Genomic DNA, 25,929 nt, shown 5'->3' on the forward strand with positions numbered 1-25,929 from the left:
TGTAACTGTGCCTAAACTTGTTGCCATAATGTGATGGAGAAGAGAAAGGGCCTTCAATATATCCTGTAGATAACTCCTTTGAGGGCAGTGGCAAAACTTTTATTCACATAACTGTTGTAATTCTTTATCATGGTATACCACTATTCCAACAACATCTCCCCTAGCCAGGAGCCCATCTAGGTTTATATCTCAAAAACAACAAGACAAAATTAAAAGTTACATTAATTCATCTGGGACATCCCTTCCCTTCATGGGAAGGAGTATATACGCTACTGAGCTCACTGGCCTCCACCCTGCCTGTTAGTTGGACCACATACAAAGAGACCCCCATCTCTCTGAAGGATCTGTCTGAAAAAAATGATCCAACCAAGAAAAGGAACAGAGTTACAGTCTCTCATAATGTCTAATTATCACCTAACACAAGGGACAAAAATCTCAAGCCAATGCAGTAGAGCATGGCTCACGAGGAGTCCTTATGGACTTCACAAAGGATGGGGCAGAGCCCTGATCAGGACAGAAACTCAGTGTCATGCCTAGTCATGCTCTTACAGAGAAATCTCCATTGCAATGCTTGCTGAAAGTGCTTTGAGCCATTAAGGAACACCACGTGTGCTAGCAAGTACACACATGCAAGGCTGTCAAGAAATGCTCTGGCCAAGTGGAGGAGGCTGATTAGAACAACAAGGACTGGCAGCCTTGGCCAGTGCTTTTTTTCCAAAGAATCTTCCCACATGGAGGCCAGGGACCTTGTCATATCATGCCATCTCTTCTTATAAGGCATTCCAGGCTGCATGTGTAATCTCTTCACTCAAACACTAATATCACATTGCCCAGCAAAGGGAGTCCTGGCTTTGGGTGAGTGTATCATGACCTGAATTAAAGGCAGGTCTGCAGTGTTCTCTAGAAGATAGGGCAGCTCCAGTTCTGCCCTCTAGAAATACCAGAAGCAGCAGGTACAAGGCAACAGAAGCGGGTTACAGAACACGAGAATTGGAAAGGGGCAAACGTGTGTCATTCCTGGGTCCCTACTAAGTGACAGCTTTTGTGGAAGCCGCTCGTTTTCCCTTGACAGAGAAGCAACACAGCAAGCACAAAAAGTCTGGGCAGCAATGAACATGTAATAGGAAAAGTCCTGCTGATACAAGTAATTGGAGGCAAAAATCCATTCAGATACAGCCAAATGTTCTGTATGCCCCATCACACTGTTCCTTGGGCAGAGTACTTTCCGAGCTCTGACACAAATTAAGGTTATCTGAGTGTGGTTTAACCCAACAGGCAACTAAGCACCATATAGCCATTTGCTCACCTCCCAGCACGGTGGGAAAAGGGAGAGAACTGAAGAAGGGTAAAATTGCAAGATCTCGTGGGTTGAGATAAAGACAGTTTAGTAAGAAGGAAAACAAACAAAAAACAGAACAACAACAAAAACACACACACACACAAAAACAAACAAAAAACCAAACAAACCACAAAAACAAAAGAAAACAAGAAAAAAACAAACAAATGATGCACAACACAACTGTTCACCACCAGCCGATGAATGCTGAGACAATCCCCACGCAACAGCCATCCCCCCAGCCAACCACCTCAGTTTTATTGTTCAGCACGATGCCATAAGGTATGGGATATCCTTCCAGCCAGTTGGGGTCACCTGTCCTGGTTCTGTTGCCTCCGAGCTCCTGGTGCACCCCCAGCCTCCTCACTGGCAGCACAAGATGCAGAGAAGTCCTTGACTCAGTGCAAGCACTGCTCAGCAACAACTAAAACATTATTATGATCACATTATCTACATTATATAAAATAATATGTTATAACACATAACATATATATGTTATATATACAACAATATATGTTATAACATATAACATATAGCATAAATAATGTTATCAACATTATTTTCATCCTAAATCCAAAATACAGCATCATACCAGCTATTATGAAGAAAATTAACCCTATCCCAGATGAAACCAGGAACTAAGCACGAATGTAAATGTGTTTAAAACCTAAGCAAGTCCTCAAGTTACAAGTTACAAAGTACTGTAAAAATAATTTTTAAAAATATATACTATATGAAGTATTTATATTTAATATACTTTTTTTTTTTTAAGATATAAATCTTAAAAAAAAATTACTGTGGTGAGTTGACTGTGGCCAGTTGCCAAATGCCCACCTGGCAACTCTCAGCAACCTCCAACACAACAGGAGGAGAAAATTAGATGAAAAATGCTCATGGGTTAAGAAGAGAGAAAGAAAAAGAAGGTAAGGACTGTTCTGTAAATCCCAAGCAAGATCTTTTCCTCATAGACTGCTGTCTTTGTAACCAAAGACAGTCTCAGACTAGACAACAGCTTAGGAGTGGACCTGGAGATGCAAGCGGAAAGGGCCATTGATTTTTAATGGCCTCTCACAGGCTGCAAAGTATCCAGCTGCCTTCTGATAATTTTACTCAGGCTTGTATTCAGTTGATTTTATGGACAATACTAGTAGGCCTTAAATCACCTGATAGTCTACTCAGTAAATATCTGATAAGATGTTGTCATCAGAGTAGGTGGAACATACGATATGGCAGCAGAGCTAAGCATAAGTAGTAATAATTTAGGTCATAGCATTCATGTCTTGACTGTAAATCTCTGCATGGGAGCAAGTTAACATCACAACCTACAGTGAGACCCTGAAATCCTGAAATATCTGTATCACAGTGTTTCACAAAATATATTACAAAGCCGAGCATGAATTGCTTACAGTAGCTTATAATATACCAGAGTATCACGCAATGGTGGCAGCAGAACCATAGCTTCAGAGAAAAGCTATGGTTATATATTTCTCACCAAAAGTCTGGCCCAGCTGGTCATGTTGTCTCCCTGGAAAGCAGCAGTGATGTCACAACAGCAATGACCAAAACACTGAACAGTTAGTGGATGGCCTTGATCAAAGTGGATGGCCTTGATCAAAGTCATAGGATCATGAAATGGTTTGGGTTGGATAGGACCATCTAGACCTAAGTTGGATAGGATCATCTAGTCCAGCTCCCGTGCCATGGGCAAGGATATCTTTCACTAGATGAGGTTGCTCAAAGCCCTGTCCAACTTGGCTTTGAACACTTCCAATGATGGAGCATCCATAACTTCTCTGTTCCAGTGTTTCACCCTCTCACTGTCTCACTGCAAAAAAAAAAACAACAAACAAAAAAACCCTTCCTTATATCCAATCTAAATCTACCCTCTTTCAGTTTAAGAAGGTTGACCCTTGTCCTGTCACCACAGGCCCTGGTATATGGTCTTTCTACATCTTTCTAACAAGTTCCCTTCATATATTGAAACTCTGTGATAAGGTCTGAAGGGGAACCTTCTCTTCTTCAGACTAAATGGCCCCAACTCTCTCAGCCTTTCTTCAGTGGAGAGGTGCTCCACCTCTCTGACCATCTTTGTGGCCCTCCTTTGAACCAGCTTTCACAGGTCCACTTCTTTCTGGTACTGGGGACCCCAGAGCTGGGTGCAGGACTCCAGGTGGGGTCTCATGAGAGTGGAGTAGACAGGGAGAATCACTTCCCTCGACCTGCTGGCCACATTGCTTTTAATGCAGCCCAGGATACAACTTTCAGGGCTGTAAGTGGACATTACAGCCCAGGCTTTCTGGGCTCTGAGGGGACATTTCCAGCTCATGTTCATTTTTTCATCCACCAGTATTCCCAAGTCCTTCTCTGTAGGGCTGCTGTCAATGAATTCATCCCCCAGTCTGTACTGATATTGAGAACTGCCCTGACCCAAGTGCAAGATCTTGCACTTGTCCTTGTTGAACTTCATGAGGTTCACATAAGCATGTTTGCTACAGGAATGGTTAGAGTAACAGAGTTTGCCAACCATAAGATAGCCCCAAATCTCTAAGAATTATGTTGTGGTCAAATTCCAGAAGATGCTGCCTACCCACCTCTGGATCAGTATGGATGCCCAGGAACAGCTCTGAAAAGGCAGAATAGCTAATTCGGAATTTGTGAAATAAGGTCCAGAGGTGCCTTCAATATGCTGAAATTAGTAACCCCTTACTAATTGTCCAGTGCCTGAAGAATGATGATCTACCAGCAGATGCTAGTGAGATCTCAGTGCTGTCATCATTTTACAGTTCAGTTGTGTTCTCAGTGAAATGGGTAGCAAGCAATCTTGTATTGCCAAGTAATACTGTTTCACAGCTACAGAAATAAGGAAACTTGCTGACCTTGCAATCAGCCAGACTGCTTCTTGTCCCTCTCCAGTTTCATATGTATCAGCTTGTTGACAGCAAGCTGACACAACAAAATCAAATGTGGACATATAAGTAATTAGGACAACCTACAGATTTACATGCTGAGATTGTGAAGTAATACAGTACAAATGAGGCCAGTGCTAGGTGGATATTACTAGCAGTAACACATGATTTCTGGGACAGCTGTTCTGCCCAAAGGTCTTCCAGTGAGCTTGGATCAAGCTGAAGGACTCTGAAGGTGTCTAAGTAACTCTAAACAGCTTAGATTCCAAATGACAAAACAGTTGTCTCAATAAGCAGTGACCTCCAGCATCAGCACAGGGAGGTCAGGCAGCAGAGAGAAGCATACATAAGCCCTTGGCCTGGGGAGTCTGGAACCAACAAATTTGTTTCCAGATCCTGGAAAGAAGCAGATTCTACAGCCTGTGGAATGATGATCTCCTTAGGGAAATCTGTGCCTGATTTTCCTTTTAAAGTACACAAGCTAGGCACAACATTTTGTAAAGTTGTGCAGCAGGGATTACCAAGGAGATTTTGAAAGACGAGGATTTAATCAACAAGTCCTAAGCTTCTGGGATAGTAAACAGCAAATGTAATTACCAGAAGATTCCTTTGAAATGAATATGTATCAAAACAAAGCAAATATATCTTAACTGGTAAATAGCAGCTTAGGTTTTATGGGTGAACAAAAGCGAAAGTGGTATACCCTAGTATAGGATTACACTTTGATTTCAGGGAAGAAGTATCTAAGCCTTTCCATAGTTTTAGCTTTTCCTCCTATGCATTGAGTCAGCATTTGCATCCCACAAAAGCAATGGTTTTGGTGAACAGTGACTATACAGCTTCCTTTCAGCAATGCGTTGTATTTTGGATTGCTCTATCCTAAAAAGCCTATTTACATACTTTTTTCAGTAAACCCCAGCACCCCCTGAGAGACAGGGCAAGCTTCAACTACCTTAAGATACCTCCCTGTGCTCCAGTGAGGAGCTCACAAATATACCCTCCCAATTTTTAATCCAAAAAAGTTTTTTTTTTTAATAATCTTTCTTTCTTTTCTTTTTCTTTCTTTCTCTTTCTTTCTTTCTTTCTTTCTTTCTTTCTTTCTTTCTTTCTTTCTTTCTTTCTTTCTTTCTTTCTTTCTTTCTTTTTCTTTTCTTTCTTTTCTTTTCTTTCTCTTTCTTTCTCTTTCTTTCTCTTTCTTTCTTTCTTTCTTTCTTTCTTTCTTTTTCTTTCTTTCTTTCTTTCTTTTCTTTCTTTTTCTTTCTTTCTTTTTCTTTCTCTTTCTTTCTTTCTTCCTTCCTTTCTTCCTTTCTTCCTTTCTTCCTTTCTTCCTTTCTTCCTTTCTTTCTTTCTTTCTTTCTTCTTTCTTTCTTTCTTTCTTTCTTTCTTTCTTTCTTTCTTTTTCTTTCTTTCTTTTCTTTCTTTCTTTTCTTTCTTTCTCTTTCTTTCTTTCTCTTCTTTTCCTTCCTTCCTTCCTTCCTTCCTTCCTTTCCTTTCTTTCTTTCTTTCTTTCTTTCTTTCTTTCTTTCTTTCTTTCTTTCTTTCTTTCTTTTCTTTCTTTCTTTCTTTCTTTCTTTCTTTCTTTCTTTCCTTTTTCTTTCTTTACTTTCTTTTTTCTCTTTCTTTTTCTTTCTTCCTTTTTCTTTCTTTCTTTCTTTCTTTCTCTCTTCTCTTCTCTTCTCTTCTCTTCTCTTCTCTTCTCTTCTCTTCTCTTCTCTTCTCTTCTCTTCTCTTCTCTTCTCTTCTCTTCTCTTCTCTTCTCTTCTCTTCTCTTCTCTTCTCTTCTCTTCTCTTCTCTTCTCTTCTCTTCTTCTTCTCTTCTCTTCTCTTCTCTTCTCTTCTCTTCTCTTCTCTTCTCTTCTTCTCTTCTCTTCTTCTTCTCTTCTCTTCTCTTCTCTTCTCTTCTCTTCTCTTCTCTTCTCTTCTCTTCTCTTCTCTTCTCTTCTCTTCTCTTCTCTTCTCTTCTCTTCTCTTCTCTTCTCTTCTCTTCTCTTCTCTTCTCTTCTTTCTCTTCTCTTCTCTTCTCTTCTCTTCTTTCTCTTCTCTTCTCTTCTCTTCTCTTCTCTTCTCTTCTCTTCTCTTCTCTTCTCTTCTCTTCTCTTCTCTTCTCTTCTCTTCTCTTCTCTTCTCTTCTCTTCTCTTCTCTTCTCTTCTCTTCTCTTCTCTTCTCATTTTATTTTATTTTACTTTATTTTATTTTATTTTACTTTATTTTATTTTATTTTACTTTATTTTATTTTATTTTATTTTATTTTATTTTATTTTATTTTATTTTATTTTATTTTATTTTATTTTATTTTATTTTATTTTATTTTATTTTATTTTATTTTATTTTATTTTATTATTTTATTTTTTTCTCAGCCTTGACTATACCACTACGTCACTCTGGCCACAATCCTGGAAGTGCATTACTATTCAGTAGACATAATCCTCAAATATTTGGTTGGAAGATGTTCTTACTTACTTGGCTTCAGGTTTATCCTTCTCACAGTTCCTGTAAAGCTTGATGAATGCACACTCACAATACATTCTTAAAACCAAATCTATAATAATTGCATTGCATGGGCTAAAGGTTTATGAAGTATTCATTACATTATGTCATACCTAGATCATTATTTAGCAGTCTTCTATGCACCCTCTTTTCCCAATACAATAAAACTAAAAACCTGGTCCTTATACACAGAAAAGAGAGAGTTGCAGAAGTTGCAAGGGCTGCTGCTGGGATCCAACTCTGAATTTAGAGGGTGGCAGCAATCAGTAGGTATTTGCAGTTGCTTGAATTGTAAATACTCTTTAGCAAGGGCACTTGCTACTATTGTAATACAGAATAAATCTTATCTTGATCATGCTGTTCCAGATTCCCTCAGAGATAAGCTTTATCTGAAAGAGTTTATAAAAGACTATGAAAGATGTTTCACACTTGGAATTTTTCTATCCTGACAAAAGCAAAATCAAACCCTTTGTACTTTGAAGTGAAAAGCAGTTACTTCTTCCCTGCAGACAAGTGAATTGAGTTGGAAAATGAAAGACAATGAAAAAAAACCCAGACCCTTGAATGTCACACAAAGAGAGAGGGGAATAAAGAAAAGACTGCAGACAAACACTCAAGGGTTAGCATAGCTCTAATTAGAGGCATACCTATGGAAATCAGGGCAGACATCTTCACCACACTCAAGGCTCCACACATACCACACCACACTCAACTTGTATCTATAAGTTTTGCATAAATGAGTCTGCAAAACTCAGAATATCACAAGCCACCCTTGCCCATACATTCAAATGTTATGTAGAGGGACTGAATTTGAAGGGATAAATAAGTTTTAAGCTTTGGAAGCATAACTCTCCAATCAAGTTAAAGCAGTCACAACTAAACTAGTTTCATTGTTGTACCTCTAGCAGTTGACATAATCTTAAAACATAATTATGTTACTAAAGTAACAAAATCACAGTTTATACAGCAACTACAAAGAGAAGGGAATTCATCTGAACTACATAGATTTGCATATAATTTCTACTTAAAAATAGCTACAAAAGACTTTTAAAAAATATGAAACCTCCAGAATATTTCTTCCTTATGGATGTATTTTGATTTTATTCTCTTGTAACAGAAATATAAGGTGTTTTCTAGCTATAGTGAAAAAAAATTAAATGCCTACACATGTAGACTGCTAAGAACGACTTAAGTACAATCTTTTTTTTCCCCATCCATCATGGTAATCTAGCCTTGACTGAAATAGAACATTGTTCTAGAAACAATCTTGTTGATCTCAGGATAGCAGGCAGCACGAAGGAAGAATTACACCAGTGACAATCTGCCAGACTAGGTCAAGACTGCACTCAGATGGACAGCCACGTAATTATAGATAAAAACAGTGGGATTTTATAATTTTGTCTTTTTCATTGCAGACCAAATAACATTTTTAATATGTTAAAACAGAAGTTTAAATATAAGAAATGTTTCCCGAAAATTAAGACGGCAGAGGGCTCTGATTACCCAAAGACATTTCAAGAGACCATGCATATTATTTCAATTTACTTAAGAACTCTGCTGCATTATGACTATGACAAGTACTTTCTTCCTGTAAGGACAGAATGTTTGAAATATAACACATTTTTCTTTACATTTTGTCATGAACTATTCACCAATCATTAGCCATGTCATTGTCCTGCATATGCTAATTGAGTGCAGGACAGCTTATTGAAAATATGTATTTTCTTGTTTTATGTATTTCATTTTTAAAATGGCTTTAGGAGTCTGAATTACAACCGCAATCCCATGTGACCCGCTGTCAGTTCTGTTGTTATTGTATATTTCTGCTTAATGTATACGTGAAAGGGAAGCCCCAGGATCCTATAGCCTATCTTTCCCATTCAGAACTGATACTAAGCAGAGTACAAGCCTTCCTACAGTGCATGCACAGGGTAGATCATCATGTGTGAAAGGAGACACCATAAATGTTGCCATGGTTCTTATGCATTGGGTAAACCTGACTGTAAGGAAATGCCAATCTGTCTCCAAACACACCAACTTGTTTCTGGGTAACGCAAATGATACTTAAAGTTCTTGTAATACTATTAGATTCTCCACATACGCTACAGAGAACATAAAACCAGATATTGTAGCCACTTCCCCTACCCCTGGAAAAAGTTAAAACATTTATTACTTCCATCGCAGTTCTAGCTCTAAGCTACTGCACGTTTTGCTAAAGCTGTTGGGGCTTTTATGGCACCTCCCCTACCTTCCCACTGGCTAAAGGTTTGGTTGCCTGGGCCCAGGGTCAACTTCAGTAATGGTGCAAGTATCTAGCCTTGAAAACAGCTCTTCCAGAAGTTCTGCTACGAAGCCTCAGTGGGGGCTTTTCACCATTCTGCTCTGAAGTAGCTTTTGAGCTAAGGCACTCATATTTTGCCCTGACCTGAGCTATGTAGCAGAAGTGCTGCAGATACTCCTGTGCTGGCCCAGGTGTCCCATTGATCTGGACGAGTTTTGAACTTGAACCTCAGACCCTGCCTTGTCACTATGATCTCGTCCAGCTATCTGGGCTCAAGGCTGAACCTGCCTGCCATCACAGGGCTTATCTGGTCACCCTGGGGCTGGAGCAACCGCTGCCTGCCTGTCCACTCCTGCTCAGCTCTCAGCTCCTCTTGCAGCACAGCACCAGTCTAGGCTGCTCACTGACCAGAGCAAGGTGGACGTAGTCTGGCTGTAGTGCTTTACAAAAAGTATATGAATGGGACAATGCCCTCCTAATACAGCTGATTCCTATTACTCCTATTTCTCCTAAGCTAATGGCTATTTCTGCTCGTTAGTTCACTATTTAAATTTTCCACTTACAATTCTATTATGAACAAATCATGAACATATATACCTAGCACACCTTACAATCCTATGTCTCTTCCTATGTCTTGCTGGGCAGCATATCACGTGTTTGAGATTGCAGCTGGAGCATTCTGACAACATGGCTGTGCTGACCACAGACATGGGGACGTTTCCCTTCCTTCACCCTTCTCGCTTCTGTACTCATGCTTCCACTTCTCCATGGACCAGCTCAACTCCAAAATGACAAACAACTACCTTGGCAGAAAAGAAATAAAAAAATCCCATTGGGTTAGCAAGTTAAATCAGCTTCATTAAAGGTCCTGTGAGCACCAATGACAGAGCAAAGGAGGTGGCGCTTGATGGTAGGCAGTAACAAAAGAAAGGAGGGAGGAGGGGGTGAAAAGGACATTCCCTTTTATTTGTATTTGTATTTATTTATTTGTAGAAGTATTTGTTGGTTTACCGCAGTGTCAAACCCAATACTCAAAAGTTGTAGCCAGTTGAACGACTGCTCATTGTAAAATCAAATTGTTCTACACTAAATTTTTCTAAGAGGTTGTAAAAGGAGACAAGAGAGAGTACATAAAATAGTTCAGATCTTGGAACAGCAGGCATACATGGTCTCACCAGGCTTCCTAAATAGTTAAATAAGCCTGTAGCTTTGGTAGTGCTAATCTCACCTAACCCAACCCTTCCTGAACTTGCCAATGCCAAAAAGTGTTGAACTGCACTCTGCAGAGCTCAGGCAAGCTGCCTGATTCCCACTCCCCGCTCTCCCACTAGAGGATCTTGCTACATTTTGATGATTAATGCTTATACAGTTCTCTTTACTGAAGAAAATTACTGCATTAAGGCTCCAAGAGGTCTGTGGGAAGCCCATAAACACCAGAAGTGTTTATGTAATTACTACTCCCACACGAATGTACATTGCAGGATTCCAGTATGTTGGACAAGGCCAGGAACACTACTGAATTCCTGATAAAAACTGGGGTGGCAAACAAAGAGAACAATGTTAAAAGCTTATCTCCATTATACAGAGCTACAAAAGCACATATAGCACTTCTCTTTCATATTCCCCTATTTAGTTTGGCAGTTAAACATGGAAGTTCCCTAAGTAAAGCTCCCCAAAATGTTAACAGGTGTTTTATATATATATATATATGGAAGAAAAGCAACAGAGCACAGAAGGAAAAGCACAAGTACATGACAACTGTGCACTTACCAATTTAATAACCTGTACTAATCTAAGCAAGAGGCCAACAACAGGGGGCTTTATAAACTCAGTAACTGTTCACCACTAAAATGGGCAACAGTGACTCTGAAGAGGTATCTGAAAGGAGGGATTGTACCTTTCCATCTTCCTCCTTTCCTTCCATTTTTTCCAAGGACCTTCCTTCGCTCACATGTGGTTGGAAGGACAGTGAGGAAAGCTGAGGCAACATCAGCCAGACCTGTTCTACAGGTGCCGACCGAATTTCTTACCGAGAGAGCTGAAGGGGAATACAGCTTCCCCAGCTGGCATAAAGCACTTCCTTCCCACCACAGGCAGAACCTCAGCTTCATAACGGCATAATTAAGCCCTTCGCATTCTTCACTTAAGCTCAAAAGTGAGAAAAACATACTCCTGCATACATCAGCCAGCTCCGATCACTGTCTGGGCCTGCCATGAAAATATGTGCTGCAGGCAAATGAAATAATAGCTGAACCGTAGAATTCCTAAGGGCTGATACCAGCATAACGGCTCGGTCTTCAGGAAATAATTTTTCAGTTAAGGTAGATCTGTAATACATCAGAAATCCATCAGAGTAATGCCCCAGACCTCTCTGCAGATCCACCCTCACAGAGGCAGCAATTAGAAGCAAAGGCTGGAAGAAACCACCCAATTCAGCCAAGCCACTTGCTACTATAAACAAACATATTGCATAATTTTGTTAATGAACCAATCAAGATACATCTAAAAGTAGCTACTTCTCTGGTGTTCACTGTTCTTACTGGGAGGTGATCCAGCCCTTGACTGCTTTAATTCAGAAGAATCATCTTCCACTTTCCCACTTAATTTTATTCTTTGTCTTACATCCACTTGTTCTTGTGGCTCAGACAGTTCAAAGAGCTTTGCACCTTCTTTTCCTCTGTGTCCGTAGTGTTCCAGCCTTCCCTTGGCATTCTTCCTCTGCTGTATGGCATGTTATGGAGCAATACAATCCCCTCTCAGACAGCAGCCATATATTCCTTCCCAGACTTTTTACTAAGTTTAACAAATCATTTTTTTTTAAGGTATCTTCCTGTAAGAAAGGCTACTAGAAGAATAGCGCCTGTCTTTGCATCTGCTGTGGTTTAATTCATGTTTCCTGAACATGAATGAGAGTACACAAATTATTTTGATGTGTCCAGTAGAATTTTACACAACATCATTAACACCCCTTTAATTCTGCTAGAAATAACTCAACTAAGGCAAACCAAAGCTTCTAGGACTGCATTTGCCAAAGTAATTTGCCTGTGTTTCCAGCTACTGAGCTTCTGGCTGAAACAGTAATCTTTGTTATTAGTTCACTCTCAGTCCTTGCATTCCTTTCCATTCGGATTTGCATTTTGTACCACTGAATTTCATCCTGTTTACACTATTGTAGTTCTCAAGGTCACCTAGCTCTTCCCATATAGCACCTTGATATTGACAGCGCACTTCACATAACTGGGAAATGCCATAAACATATTCCTACCTTCTGTACTGAAGTGATCAAAACACGAATTAAAGATTCAGATCCAGCACTCACCCTGAGGAATTCCAACCCTAACTCTCTTCCATATATTTTTCTTTCCCTTTCATTAGAGAATCACAGAATTACAGAACGGTTTAGGTTGGAAAGGACCTTTGGAGGTCATCTGGTCCAATTCTCTGCTCAAGCTGGGCCATCTACAGCAGGTTGCCCAGGACCATGTCCAGGTGGATTTTGAAGATCTCCAAGGAGGAAGACTCCAGCATTGCTCTGGGCAACCTGTGCCAGTGGTCTGTCACCTGCACAGTACAGAAGTGCTTCCTGATGATCTGAGTAGAGGGGAAGGATCACCTCTCTTGACCTGTTGGTGATGCTTTGCCTAAATGCAGCCAAGAATACCACTAGCCTTCTTAGTGGCAAGGGCACTCTGCTGACTAATATGCAACTTGGTGTCCACCAGGACCCCTAGGTCCTTTTCTACCAACCTGCTCTAAAGCCGGGTGGCCCCCAGCACATACTGGTACCTGGGGCTGTTCCTTCCCAGGTGCAGGACTTGTTGCTTCTCCTTGTTAACTCCATGAGATTCTTGTCAGCCCACCTCTCCAGCCTGTTGAGGTCCCTCTGGATGGCTGCATGATCCTTTGGTGAGTCAGCCACTCCCCCAGTTTTGTGTCACCTGCAAGTTTACTGTGGGTGCATTCTACCCCATTGTCCAGATCGTTAATGAAGAAGTTAAACTGACCTGGACCCAGTACTGACACCTGGGGCACTCTGCTCATTACTGGACTCCAACTAGATGTTGCACCATTGACCACTACCCTCTGGGCCAGGCTGTTCAGCCAGTTTTTGATCCACCTCACTGTCTGCTCCTCCAGTCCATACATCAACAGCTTCTCTATGACTGTCTTACGGGGGACAGAGTCAAAGGCCTTACAGAAGTCCAGGAGCCTTTTCCACTGCTCTCCCCTCATCCATTCTACTCCACCTTGATTCCTGTATATTATTTCCTTAAAAACAAAATAAAACTGTTCTAAAGTTCTGCATATTTTTAAAATTACTCTAACCAGTGTATAGCTGCCTGCATCTCTTTCTCCCAACCTCCCCTTTACTATAGATTCTACATACACAACATTCTTGAGTCATAATGTCCCAGAAGAGCAGACTTTATAATTACATTCTCTACTTTCTTGTACCACTTCCATAAAGCTAAGTGATAGAGATTGCCCATCCCTCAACTTAAGTGGATGACTTGGGAGCTCAACAAATCATTTGTAAAAAGAAATCTTATGCAAAGCCTTTAGAGAGAGAGAAAAAAAAAAAAAAAAAAAAGAAAAGATTTATAACTGTACAAATCAATGCTGGAGAAAAATTAAACCTCTACTTTAGATCTGTACAAGTTTATTAAATGAAGAACAATGTTGAAATCAGTCTCTGTGTGTTGCTGTGTGTTAGCAACTTAGGGCACTATTTCCAGATCCACATGAAGTATGTTTTGTATTAGCATAGACTGGTTTTCTGTCAATATGTCCACAATACCCTTGCCTTTGTGGCTAAGAGATAGTTATTTAAAATGGTTTTCTGGCATTGTTTTACGAAGAGTGGTTTTAGTCCAGATGTTTGTCAATTCATCATTTCAGCTACTTCTAAAATGCCTTGCAATTTTAAAAGCAAAGTTTTTTATTTTTTAGTAGGACATCCTAATTTCTCACATATAGTTTCAAGCTATAAACTCAAGTGTGTTCCTGTTATTCTAGGGATAAAATTCTCACCAAAAAATACATAGTTATACACATTCACATCAAAATGAAAATGCCAAGCAAACACAAAGAGTCTTTCTGAGAGCAAATTATCGTGAACAGATTTTTTTTTTTTTTCAAGTGATACTAGTTTCTGAAGAAATACAAATTTTTCATACACTTTTTGCGGGTTTGCTTGTCCAGAGTCATTCCATAAACCTGGGGAAAATACTTGAAAAGAAATTCCATACCTACATACATAAATGTAGCACTATCTCTTGATGTAAGAAAAAAAATAAAAAAAATAAAATAAAAAAGTGAAACAATAGATTTATTACAAAGCCAAAGGGGTATTTCATTATATTAATTTAAATGGACTTGAAAATATTGTAAGTGGATTCGATCCTAAATCTGCTTCTTAACAACGTCTCAACTGTTTTTCGTTTTTTTCCTCTGAAGTCTTTCCTTTCAATTCTGTGTTTCTGTCTTTAAAAACAAAACCTGGTGGATATTTTCTAGAGATGTACGTTTTTTATTTCAATAACTAAACTATTGATCAGGTATATTACTTAATTTAAAATATTGGGAATTACTTTTCATGGAGGAAATTGTTCAAAAATTACGCATACACTTTTGGTAATAACATGATACCAAAATATTCTGTAATCCCAGGCTAAGAGGAATTTTATGTCAGCAGTAATTTTCCCACAGCTTAAGTTTCTAATGAAACGCTTGTAGCAGGACTCTACCCCAGAACTACATATACTCTACTTCTCATTATTTAAATAATTCCCAAGTTATCCACAAAGAGTTTAAAAACTAAGTAAAAAAATGGAACATCCAATGCCATTGGCACATTTGAGACACAGTTCATTCATTTAACCAAGTAATTTGAGATAATATGTATCATCCAGAAAGAAAGACAAATAATAGAGTGATCTTAACAGGTTCTGTTCTCAAGCAGCCTTCACTGAATTCAGAGAGCCTCTTTGACTCCTAAGCTCCTGGCTGAAGCATTGTGGCTTCTCCTCCGTCAATTGACACAAAGCATATGCTGTGTCAATTTTCAGCTCACGCATCACTTCTCTTTATGGATACCTATCATAATGTCCTCATTTAAAGATTATCCCTGACACCTTATCTGCAGAGAGAGTCATGCTCAGAACGGAAAGTGAATTGTTAATTTCTAAGTTTTTTGGTTTTAGCTTCTAGTGATCAGTTCCTACAACTTACTCCCCCTGGTTACCCAGGCTTTTAATAACTTTTTCTATTTTATGCACTTGTGAATAAACAGACTGAGCCCCTGGTTCCCTCCACACTAAGATACTGATTTCAGCTCCCCTGCAAATGATGTGAACCTTTCTATTTCTTCAGCATTCATAAAATGTAGGAGGATACCAAATACATTAGAATATATTTTGTAATTTTGTAATTACAGAGATTGTACAAAATTACCTTGTTATGGAGGCAACCTTGTTGAGATCTCATGTTAGCCTACAGTACCAAACCAACAGCACCTGAGTTGGTCATCCTCTCTGAAGACTTGGCAATTTTCAGAATCAGTTTCCACTCTGTAAAAATGGCCTTCCTTGCTACTTCCTTGCTATCTATGTTTTTGTACCTGTTTAACACACTGTATGAATAGCTCTGTACTATCATGTAAGCCAAACTGCTGAATATGAATACTTTTTTCTCTTCCATATTTACCTTCATGAAAATCATTGGCCATTTTACTTGGGAGTGATTTCATTGTTTCTTTCATGATAATGAAAATAATCAAGTCTTCTAGAAATATCTCTAAAGAGACACCTTTGGATATTTAGTGTGTATTTGAATATATTATTGAAGCATTTAATGTTTTAAACAAAACTCTGAAGAACAAATTAAGGTGTTTCTCAAAGATAATCTTCTTTCTTGAATATTATGTCATTAATGTAACTCAGAACTTCAGGAATCCTTACAAAGAAGTCTTGTTTTTGGATTTAAACTGGTTTCTGTAGCTCAAGAAGAGGTTCTCTTTCATTTTGTGTATGCTATGATTAACAAAATCAAATTCAGAGTCAACTGATGTAACCTAGACTTCAGCTCTTCTGTGTTCTGATCCAGCAAAGCCTAATTCTCCCAAAATTCACAGTTTTGTCTGTGTTGTTGCATGTAACTCAACAGAACCAGTTCTACACCTAATGCATTCTGCTTGCTAGATAGTGCCCATTTTCTGTGGGAGCTGACAGGATTAGACAATAAAATTCTCATACATAAATATCCACGTACATTTGAAACAAAGGAAAAAACCCAAACACCTAAAAACATGTAAAAGATGAAACTGTACTAGTACTTGACCCTTTTAAGCATTAAAGCTTATGAAAAGCTTTAATGTCTTCGTCTATTAAATAAAAAAAAAATCTGAACTATATGTATGTACTGTATGTAGATACATAAGAAAACAAACTTTATCTTATGAGAATATTTGGTGAAAACTTACAAGACCAAACAAAAATCTTCAGGATAGAATGATTTCTCATTTTGCTTTTCAAAAGAACTAGCACAACAAGATCAATCTTCAGAGCTGGCCTTTAAGAGTAGCCATTGTATATTTTTAAAGGAACAATATAGTGGTTTAAATATATATTCTTCTGAAAGGTTGGTAAATCAAATTTATCCCTGTTGACTTCTGGTCAGCTGTAACAGGGTCAGGTTATTTTTAAGTTTTAGAGATCAGCTGAAGATTGCATTAGTTAATCGTTTCCTAGCAGAAAGCGTACCTGTAAATCAGTATTATTTTGGTCTGTCTCCAGGGAAACTGTATGTTCAGCTTTAACTGGACTTTTGAACAAAACGCACTTTCCATGCACCTGTAATCCTCATTGTTTGGTGCCATGTCATGGTTTACTCTATCATGTGCCTTGCCTGGGGAATTCTCCAACAAACTAATCAAAGAACAGAGTCTTGGCTTGATTGTAAGACTAACATAGAGTCTTGCCTATGTATTTTTAATGTCAAGGGTCTATTTCAGGCAAAGTGGAAGACAGCTTCAGTACACATAATTTAATTTGTACATTTGATTTCAGTTTATGTTTTCTATAGAGATATATTTCTGCTCTGTAGAGTGCACCAGAATGTTTGCATTAGGGGTTCTCTAAAGGAAAACGTCAGACTTCTTGAGGCAAAACACTTCAGCACAGCTGGGGACAAAAGCAGCAGAAAACAAAAGAGTGCGAGGGGCATGCACATAAAATACCACACATGTAGCACTGCATTTGGCAGTCCAGAGGCCGCAGTGACAAGCGTCAACTGCTCTGCATTGCGTTCCTGTCCCAAGTACTGGGAAATGCTTATGCAGCCTTTGGGCTAGGACAGTGGCCAAGAGGCAACTCTTGAGCTACTTGGTAGCTAAGTAGGTTTGCACTGCGTGATAAACAACCCATTCTGTGGACAAGGACACCCAGACCTGAGTTTCAGGGCAGACTGAATAGTAGCCTTCCACCAAGCTAAGCACGGGAGGTTCCCTACGGAGAAAGCAGAACCAAGGAGCCAAGGAGACCAGAGGCAATTTTTCATCTACCAGTACCGTACCAAACCCAACTCAACTGTTTTTAGTCTGGCACTGACTTACAAAAAGTTACTTTTTGCTTCAGCTTAACCCTGTCACAACTGTCTACACTAGCAGGTTGTGAACTGCATTAATAAAGGAAAGCAAATAAGTTTAACTAACTCTATTATACTTATGTAGCTGAAATTAAAAATGAAAAAATGGTAACAAACTTATTCATTAAGTTAATCTCTTTAATTTTTTTATATGGGAATTAAAGAGCTGCCACATATCAGTCATAGGACAGTCACTGCTGAACATTTGAGTTGCAGACCAAACAACTTAGGTGCTTGTTTCGTTCTTGCAGCACAACAGGACTGAGGTTAATAGTTAGGAAACTAATGAGATTTTAAACATTTTGAGCAAGGGAGAGGCAATCATTCTAGTTATACCAGTCTGAAGTTATTCTCATAAAACTCACTCTAATATTAGCTTATTCCTTTTATGGATTAGAATGGAGGAAAATTCCTAAAACACTGGACGTGGCAAGATATATAAGCCAAAACAGGGCATAAGATTTTAACATGCAGAGTTACTCCAACTGTAAAACAGAAAAGGGTTCAGCATAGCTAAAGGACATCTTCTATTTTCAAAGGGATTTCTATATATAGAGAAATCATTAGAACAACCACCAACCTACTTATAAATTACAGCTCTTAACTTACCAAAAAAAAATAAAAATAAAAATCACATTTCATAGCAGAGGGTAGTTTTAGTCTGGTCTTCTTTGGTGATGCTGTGCTGTTAAGTCAGTTTACATGGAATACTCCTACTGAACTAATTTCAGCAGTCCTCCCCAACAAACTCCGGATACTCCTGCCTTCTCTGTAGCATCATTTCCAGTACTCACCTGAACCTGCAATGAGTCAGTTCAAGGAACTAAAGCTCTGTGAACAAATTGATGAAAAACACTTGAAGAACAGTAGAGGAAGGGGAGATGTTTTAAACTCTTACACAGTCACACTTAAGGCCAATCTGTTTAAAGTACCCTTGTTTCAGTCTAACATTAGGAGTAATCTCTATAGAGTTTTGAATCAAATATGGGGATGTAGCTAGAAGTTAACACCAATACGACAATGTAAAAGCCAATGAAAAACTGGTATTCTGCTGACTGCTACTGAGGGATTATTATAATATTTCTAGCCATTCTTTCTAGCCATCAAAGCTGTTTGGACAGAATCACTGAGCTGTTGAACCTAGAAGGCAGTCTGTTAGCAGCAATTAGCTGAAAAAACAAATACATAAGTGGAAATTCAGTAAAGACATTATTCAGGTATTCATGGGTATTGTTTATTACTTGAAACAAGATTACCTCATGCCTATTTCAATGAAGACATCTCAAGATACAAATCCAAGTACAGCTGTGATGACATACCCAGACTTTCACTGAGTTACTAGTGGAGAATTTGAAAAAGAGCCAAGCACACAACTAAAGAGCTTCCAAGCCCATGTTACCTGCAGCTCAGACATTTGTCTTCACAATCACAGAAAACAGCAACACACACCCCTGTAAGCTGGGAAAAGTTACCTGATATTTGTGGGAACCAAGAAGAGATTTTCCTGAGAGGATTAAAATCAGCCACTCCTACAGTTCATAATGACACCAGTAAGTGAAACACATGACAGCAACCTTCTTTAAGTATGTTACAATCAAGTGGCAGTAGGATCCTCATGCAATAGGATAGCATGAGAAAAGTCTGAGAAATGAAAAGATCTGGGGACATGATGTTTTTCCTTAAGCTGTGACTACAGTCAGAAAAAGAAAGCCCTAAGGTCTGGTGGAAAAAATGGTAATGGGGTGTGGGGGGACACACAGTCCTCCAGATTCAGTGAAAATGATCTCTTATTTAAGGATTTTATGTATATAAATATCTGAGGGGAGGGTGTTGAGAGGATGGAGCCAGTCTCTTTTCAGTTGTGCCCAGCCACAGGACGAGAGGCAAGGGGCACAAACTGAAGCACAGGATGTTCTGGCTGAATATGAGAGGACATTTCTTTACTGTGAGCGTGAGAGAGCACTGGAACAGGTTGTCCAGAGAGGTTGTGGAGTCTCCTCTGGAAATATTCAAAACCCGCCTGGATGCCATCCTGCACAATGTGCTCTGGGTGATTCTGCTCAACAAGGGGGTTGGACTGGATGATCTTCAGAGGTCCCTTCCAACCCTGCCCATTCTATGATTCTGTGAATCTAGTCCACATGCTCTAGACCACATCTACCTGGCTTTGGATGTGTAGTATGTACAAAATTTTGATTTCTTTTATAGAGACTGCTGTCAATTCAAGTTTGTGTCAAGCACAATCTGTTGTCAGTGGTCAAAATGAAAATGGCTGCTCCCCAGCTAATAGGGTCGCAGTCCTTAACTCAGACACAGTTTATCCAGGGAGTGTGGACTGTGATGATCTCTCTGTCTTATGCTGGGGGCGTAACTCTACAATACACCAATGTACACTAATACAGATATCTTAGGAAGCTTTCCTAACCAAACTTACTGCCCTTTCCATACTGCAATTTGCTCCTCATTCAGTTGGGTTGATATAGCTGCTTCTGGGTCTGTGAGGCCACAGAAAGGGTTCATAGTATAAAATAACCTTCAATTTTTGTTAAAGCCCGAGTCATCTCAGTGATTCAGTTTATACTATCACTAAACAAAGAGCTGTATTTGCACCCTGATAGTGAACTACAGGACAGTGGTAGGAACTAAAAGCTTAAGTCTGGAATTCCCTTAGCTTGCTTTTCAATGTCATGGAAATACTCCTTAGTTGGCAACTATTCGAGATAAATATTCCTTCTTACTTGACATCAGGTATTAAACCAAGCCCCAGTAAGGATAGTTGTGGGTACCCTAGAGTCATATATTCTAAAGCCATTATGCTTTTGGTTATACTGTCTTCTATCTTATATCCACAATACTGTGCATTAACTTTGAATCAACTCAGCGCAACCTGTTGCATCCACAAGAAACTACGGTTTTCAGCTGAAAGAGGACTGTCAACACTTCCACCTGAGACTGGTGCCTAATTGCAGAGTAAGTTTTTCCCCCACTGTTCCTACTTTCTGGCACTAGCCTGTAAAAGCATTTCACAGTGCTGCTGCTCAGCTGATCCTGTCCTATGGGAACAGGAAAAGGGGGAAGAAAAGCTATTTCTTTCCTCATTCTGCAGCATTCCTGAGTGCTGGTCCAAACCTGCTGGTTAACTGTTAGTGGAGTCAGGAAACATCAATCTGCTCAGCAGTGCCAGCTAACAGAGTGTCTTTCATTGCATATTGACCTGCCAGTTTTATGCATTGGAAAGGACCAACAGGTTTCAAGACTTGGGTGCCAGAGAATTCAGGGTTGAAACTGGGATACTGGGAATGGAAAGCTAAGTGCTGACACAGGACTGCAGATGTTAGAAGGTGTACTGAAATGAGATTCTTTCAGGGCTGCAGCTTGAAATAGAGCTTTCATTGCTCTTCGACAGATTCAGCTTTGAGATACCAATGAAAAGTTAGCCCTTCAGTTTAGCTGTAGTTCCAGCCTTTTACTCAACAAAGAGTAAGAGTACTTCTTACATCTCCACACTGCCTGTCATAGGATGTACCTGCAAAAATGAAATCAGACACAGATAGCTGATTGTGGCCAAGACATGCTCTCTGCCTCCATCAAGAGTATGCATGATTAGATTAGGATTGGCCCTTAAAAAGTCATATAATCTCTCAAACCGCAATCTATGCCATTACTGAGTTATGGGCACATCTCAACTTCTGTATCTCAACTCAGCATGCCTGAAGTGTTCCCTTTCATACAGCAATTAAATATTAAATGAACCAAAGAGCAAAAGGCAAAACATAATCCAGCAGCAAAAACCTTCATTTAGGATACTGGACTTCCAGGATCCCTGCTCCACTTCATACTGTATTATTTATGCAAGGTGGGACTACTGAGAAAAGAAGTTAATCTCATTTTTCATAAATATTAAACATGAATCCCAGGAATCTATATTACTATGTGTGGTGAAACAAATCTGTAGTAGCTATTCAGGCTTCTTTCAAACAGTGAAAAAAAAAAAAAGCATCACAGTACTTGTAACACTAGTGGGAAAGATAGTCAGCTAGGGTATAGAATATTACATTTAAAAGCTGTACTCAAGTTCACAGAATTTTGTGTACAACTGGAGATGATTCTCTAAAATCCTGTAAGAAAGAATGCCCTAGCCTCTCAACCATTTTAATTAGAATTTCTGGTTAAAAATGATAATGAGAAATATCTCCCTTCCAAACACAATACTGATTATTATTTTTAAAATATTCCCATGGAACATTTGTGTCTTAGCAAATAAACCTTCCCAGTATTTTACACCAAACTTCTTCATATCTGCCATGAATTAATATGTCCAATTAAGCATCAGAACGTTGAAAAGGACTGTTATACTGAAATAAACTAGTTAATACTACAGAAGAGACAAAGTAACATGTATACATTCAAGTTTGATTTAGTAAGAAAGAAGTTTGAAGTGAAATTAGTTTTCAAGGAATTATAAAATCATTTAAAGAAGTGACTATACCTTTTCTTATGTAATTCAACAGCAACTGAGTTCAGAAACTGTTTCAAAAACTGATACTATAGCACACCATTCAACCTGTGCACAACCTCCTCACACATTTTATGGAGTCAAGTGATGCACTACATCAACAAGTATGTCTCTCTGAAGACTTATTTTAGAACTCACCCTGCTTTAAACCATAAAGCACTTCTTTATCTCAACAAGTTCATCTTGATTTATACTGTTATTGTGAAATCATAATCATCTGGAATACAAAACAAAGAGTTTATCTAAATGTCAGTATTAGTACCATACACAGATAATCAAGCAACTTCTGAGCAAATTATCCTAAGCATTTCAGTTAGCATCACTGCATTAAAGCAACTCTCCACATAATATATTCTACTATTAGTCTTGTATAATGTCAATATTCTTATATTTGATAAGTTATTTCTTTCATAGAATAAATGGTGCTAATCCCCACTGTTAGGCTCAAATTCCTATTTGAGAAAATATATTCTTAAGCAACTAATTCCCCTTACAGTTTTAGTTAAGGAAAGATTCTCTTCCACATTTTCTTCTGAAAACTATTGTGAAACATCACTGTGTGCTCCTCACTTCCATCTTCTGCCTGAAATTATTTCTTTAATCTGCTTCAGTTTGTAAAGCGTTTGGTTTGTAGTTCTTCAGGATAAAGCATTCATTAGTATAGCCACGAGTATCATTTCTTCTAGACTACAGATGTAAATAAACACCAGGCAGTGGCATGTAAATGCCACCATAGAATCATAGAATCATAGAATATCCTAAGTTGGAAGGGACCCATAAGGATCATCAAGTCCAGCTCCTGGCACCACACAGGTCTGCCCAAAATTTTATACCATGTGACTAAGTGCACAGTCCAAACGCTTCTTAAATTCAGACAGGCTTGGTGCAGTGACTGCTTCCCTGGGGAGCCTGTTCCAGTGTGCGACCACCCTCTCAGTGAAGAACCTCTTCCTGATGTCCAGCCTAAACTTCCCCTGCCTCAGCCTAACACCGTTCCCGTGGGTCCTATCACTGGTGATTACGGAGAATAGGTCCCCTGTCCCTCCACTCCCCCTCGCAAGGAAGTTGTAGACTGCGATGAGGTCCCCCCTCAGCCTCCTCTTCTCCAGGCTGAACAGGCCCAGTGACCTCAGACGCTCCTCTTATGTCTTCCCCTCTAGGCCCTTCACCATCTTCGTCGCCCTCCTCTGGACACTCTCCAACAGTTTAATGTCCTTTTTGTACTGTGGTGCCCAGAGTATGTTAATACAAATGCCTTCTTGCTAGTTAAAGAGTCTAAAATAATACATAAAAGAGCTCATTTTAATCAAGGTATTTCACAACATATTGGACATTATTCAAGGGGCTGAACAGCACTGCCGTACTGATATCTGCTACACTTTTTTGATTGAATGGCAATTGATGAATATAGAAAAACAGCTAAGAAAGTCAAGAGCCCCCTGGGTTCAGTGGCACATGGTATTATTAATCATGTGATCTGAGTAATGCTTGCTCAGTGCTCTGGTAGAAGACAAATACTAAAGGTCCTGCAAAAATGATACTGATAGTGATCACTCTTGACTAGATTCAGCTTCGATGATGTTATTGCAGGTTTAGCATCATAAAACCCTAACACCCAGATGCCGTCACTAAATAAAGAATATCTCATCAGTCCTTGAAAAGAAGCATACATATTCATGCAGATAATTCAGCAAATGGATTCCACCTCCTCACCTCATCCCATTGCACCCCAACCTGGGAAAGGACTTCCATCAGAAGAGTGAGGCACTTTCACCACCAAGTGCATTTTCAGGCATTAGATGAACTTGATTTCAGAATTAAAGTCAGACAGGTCTACACCATTTTGAGCACATGCAACATTATGTTGGGTATCTCATATCACTGCTTTTGTGCCTAAGACAAAGCCTGCTAACTAATTAGGACAAACAGCAATCAAAATGTGGAAGGGGTAAAGATTGAGCAGCTAATGTATGGAAGGTATAAATGTAATGTGCTAAAAAGACTAGTTTGTCACCTGAACTTTTAACCTGTAAAATACTGAAATTGTTTTTGTGACTATATTGACAAAAACATATTAAAATGCTTGTCTTGGCTGATTTCTATTACAAATCATATCACAACGTGATATTTACCTATGACAGTTGCTGACAGAGTTTCCAATAAAGTTCAAATTAGCCAAGACTATTTGAATGATGACAGCTAATTCTGAAACGTGGCTCTCACTGACAGCAGAGTGACTCACAGTTTTACATTAATGTTCCAATATTACAAAACATAGCATGATAATTAGATACCATTATTACTATATAGTTTCTATAATGACTACAGTCTCTAGCCTGGATTGCTTTGTTGTGTGCTGTACAAATACACAAGATATGTTTCCTGTTTCAAAGAATATACAACCTAGTAATTTCATGCTTGAAACATACTTAGTAAATTATAGACTAGAAGAGGTCTCAGGAAGCCATCTAGACCATCGAAGCGCCCCAAGGAGGGATCCCAGAATGGATACCCTCTAATCCCAAAGAGGGATTAACAATGCCAATTTCATTCCTGAGATTTGCTTAACTTGATCATAAAAAGTCCCAGTTATGGGAATTTCACAATCTCCTTAGGCAATGTAGGCTACTGCTTTATTATCTGTACTGTTATAATATTCTTAATATCTGATCTATATCTTCCTTGCTGCAACTTAATCCAATTATTTCTTTAGCAGTCTAAAATCAACAAAAACAGACTACTTTCTGCAGAGCCAAGAAACACCACTTCTAGCAGTTCAGATATATCAACCTTCTCTCATTTAGATTTACCAGTCTTGATTCATTTTCTCCTATGCCACGTTTTCCTGACTTCTAAAAATTCTTTCTGCTCTCCTACAGACTCTGCCTATTTTCTGTGAAGTACAGTGGCTCCAAATGACAAAGTATTTCAGTTGAGAATGAAGAGAATAGAAGAATTACTTTGTATGCTACCAAACAGACTGTTTATAAATCTTGACAAGTTATTTACTTTTTGCACAGCAGGATGGCAGCACTGACTCCTGTTCCTCTTGTGTATCATCACAACCCCTATTTATACAAAGCTACTTCTTACCTTGTTCCTTTATTAGTGTGATTGAGTCTCCATGTTCAAGGGCAGCCCCTTGCTCATCACTTGTTCTTCAAAAACAGTACTGTCAAAATTATTTTGCTTTCTCTTCCTGTTTTCCAGTAAACAAACCCCTCTCATTTCACTGTTGTCTTACTAATGCATTTACTAATACCTTTGGCATGACATTATCCAAGTCACTAATGAAGTACTGATTAGTTCCTACACCAACCAGATAACAGTGTGCAGCTCGTTTTGAATTGTTCTTTCATTCTGACAGTGACCCACTGATAACCAGTTCTATATGGTTTTCTAAGGACCAGTACATCCAGCACCGTAGTTTCATCCAGAAAATGTCTTTCTACCTAATTTACAAAAAATTCATGAGACTGTATTGAGAGCCTCACAATAGCCAAAATGTATGACATCGCTGCTGTTCTTCTGTCCTCAAAACATGTCCATCTTTAGAAAGAAACTGGACTACTTTGAAAAGATTGTTTCTTTTCTTCAGGAACCTATTTTGCTGTTGCTTATCTGCAGTTTTTTTTAATATTAATTTTAGTTTCTTCCAGCATACTAATTTTAGCCTCCTCCAGCAGTTTATAACCAAGTAACCAACACACAGAAGGTGTCTCTCAGTTTTCTTCATTTAGGAGTGGATGATGCCTCCCC

General features: G+C 38.9%; 1 protein-coding gene across 10 annotated transcripts in view; it reads right to left on the bottom strand.

Moving 5' to 3' along the window:
* Positions 1-25,929, bottom strand: part of PRLR (prolactin receptor) — a 169,007-nt gene that overhangs the window by 59,078 nt on the left and 84,000 nt on the right. Inside the window, exon 5 of one of the 10 annotated variants that reach the window (XM_048051224.2) lies at positions 22,309-22,387. The exons of the other annotated variants lie outside the window; for them this stretch is intronic. The gene's annotated coding sequence lies outside the window, so the exon portion shown is untranslated. The remainder of the gene's footprint in view (positions 1-22,308; positions 22,388-25,929) is intronic. 10 annotated transcript variants of the gene reach the window in all.

The sequence above is a fragment of the Anser cygnoides genome, chromosome Z (assembly GCF_040182565.1).
Source record: "Anser cygnoides isolate HZ-2024a breed goose chromosome Z, Taihu_goose_T2T_genome, whole genome shotgun sequence".
In the NCBI taxonomy this organism is placed as follows: Eukaryota; Metazoa; Chordata; class Aves; order Anseriformes; family Anatidae; genus Anser; species Anser cygnoides.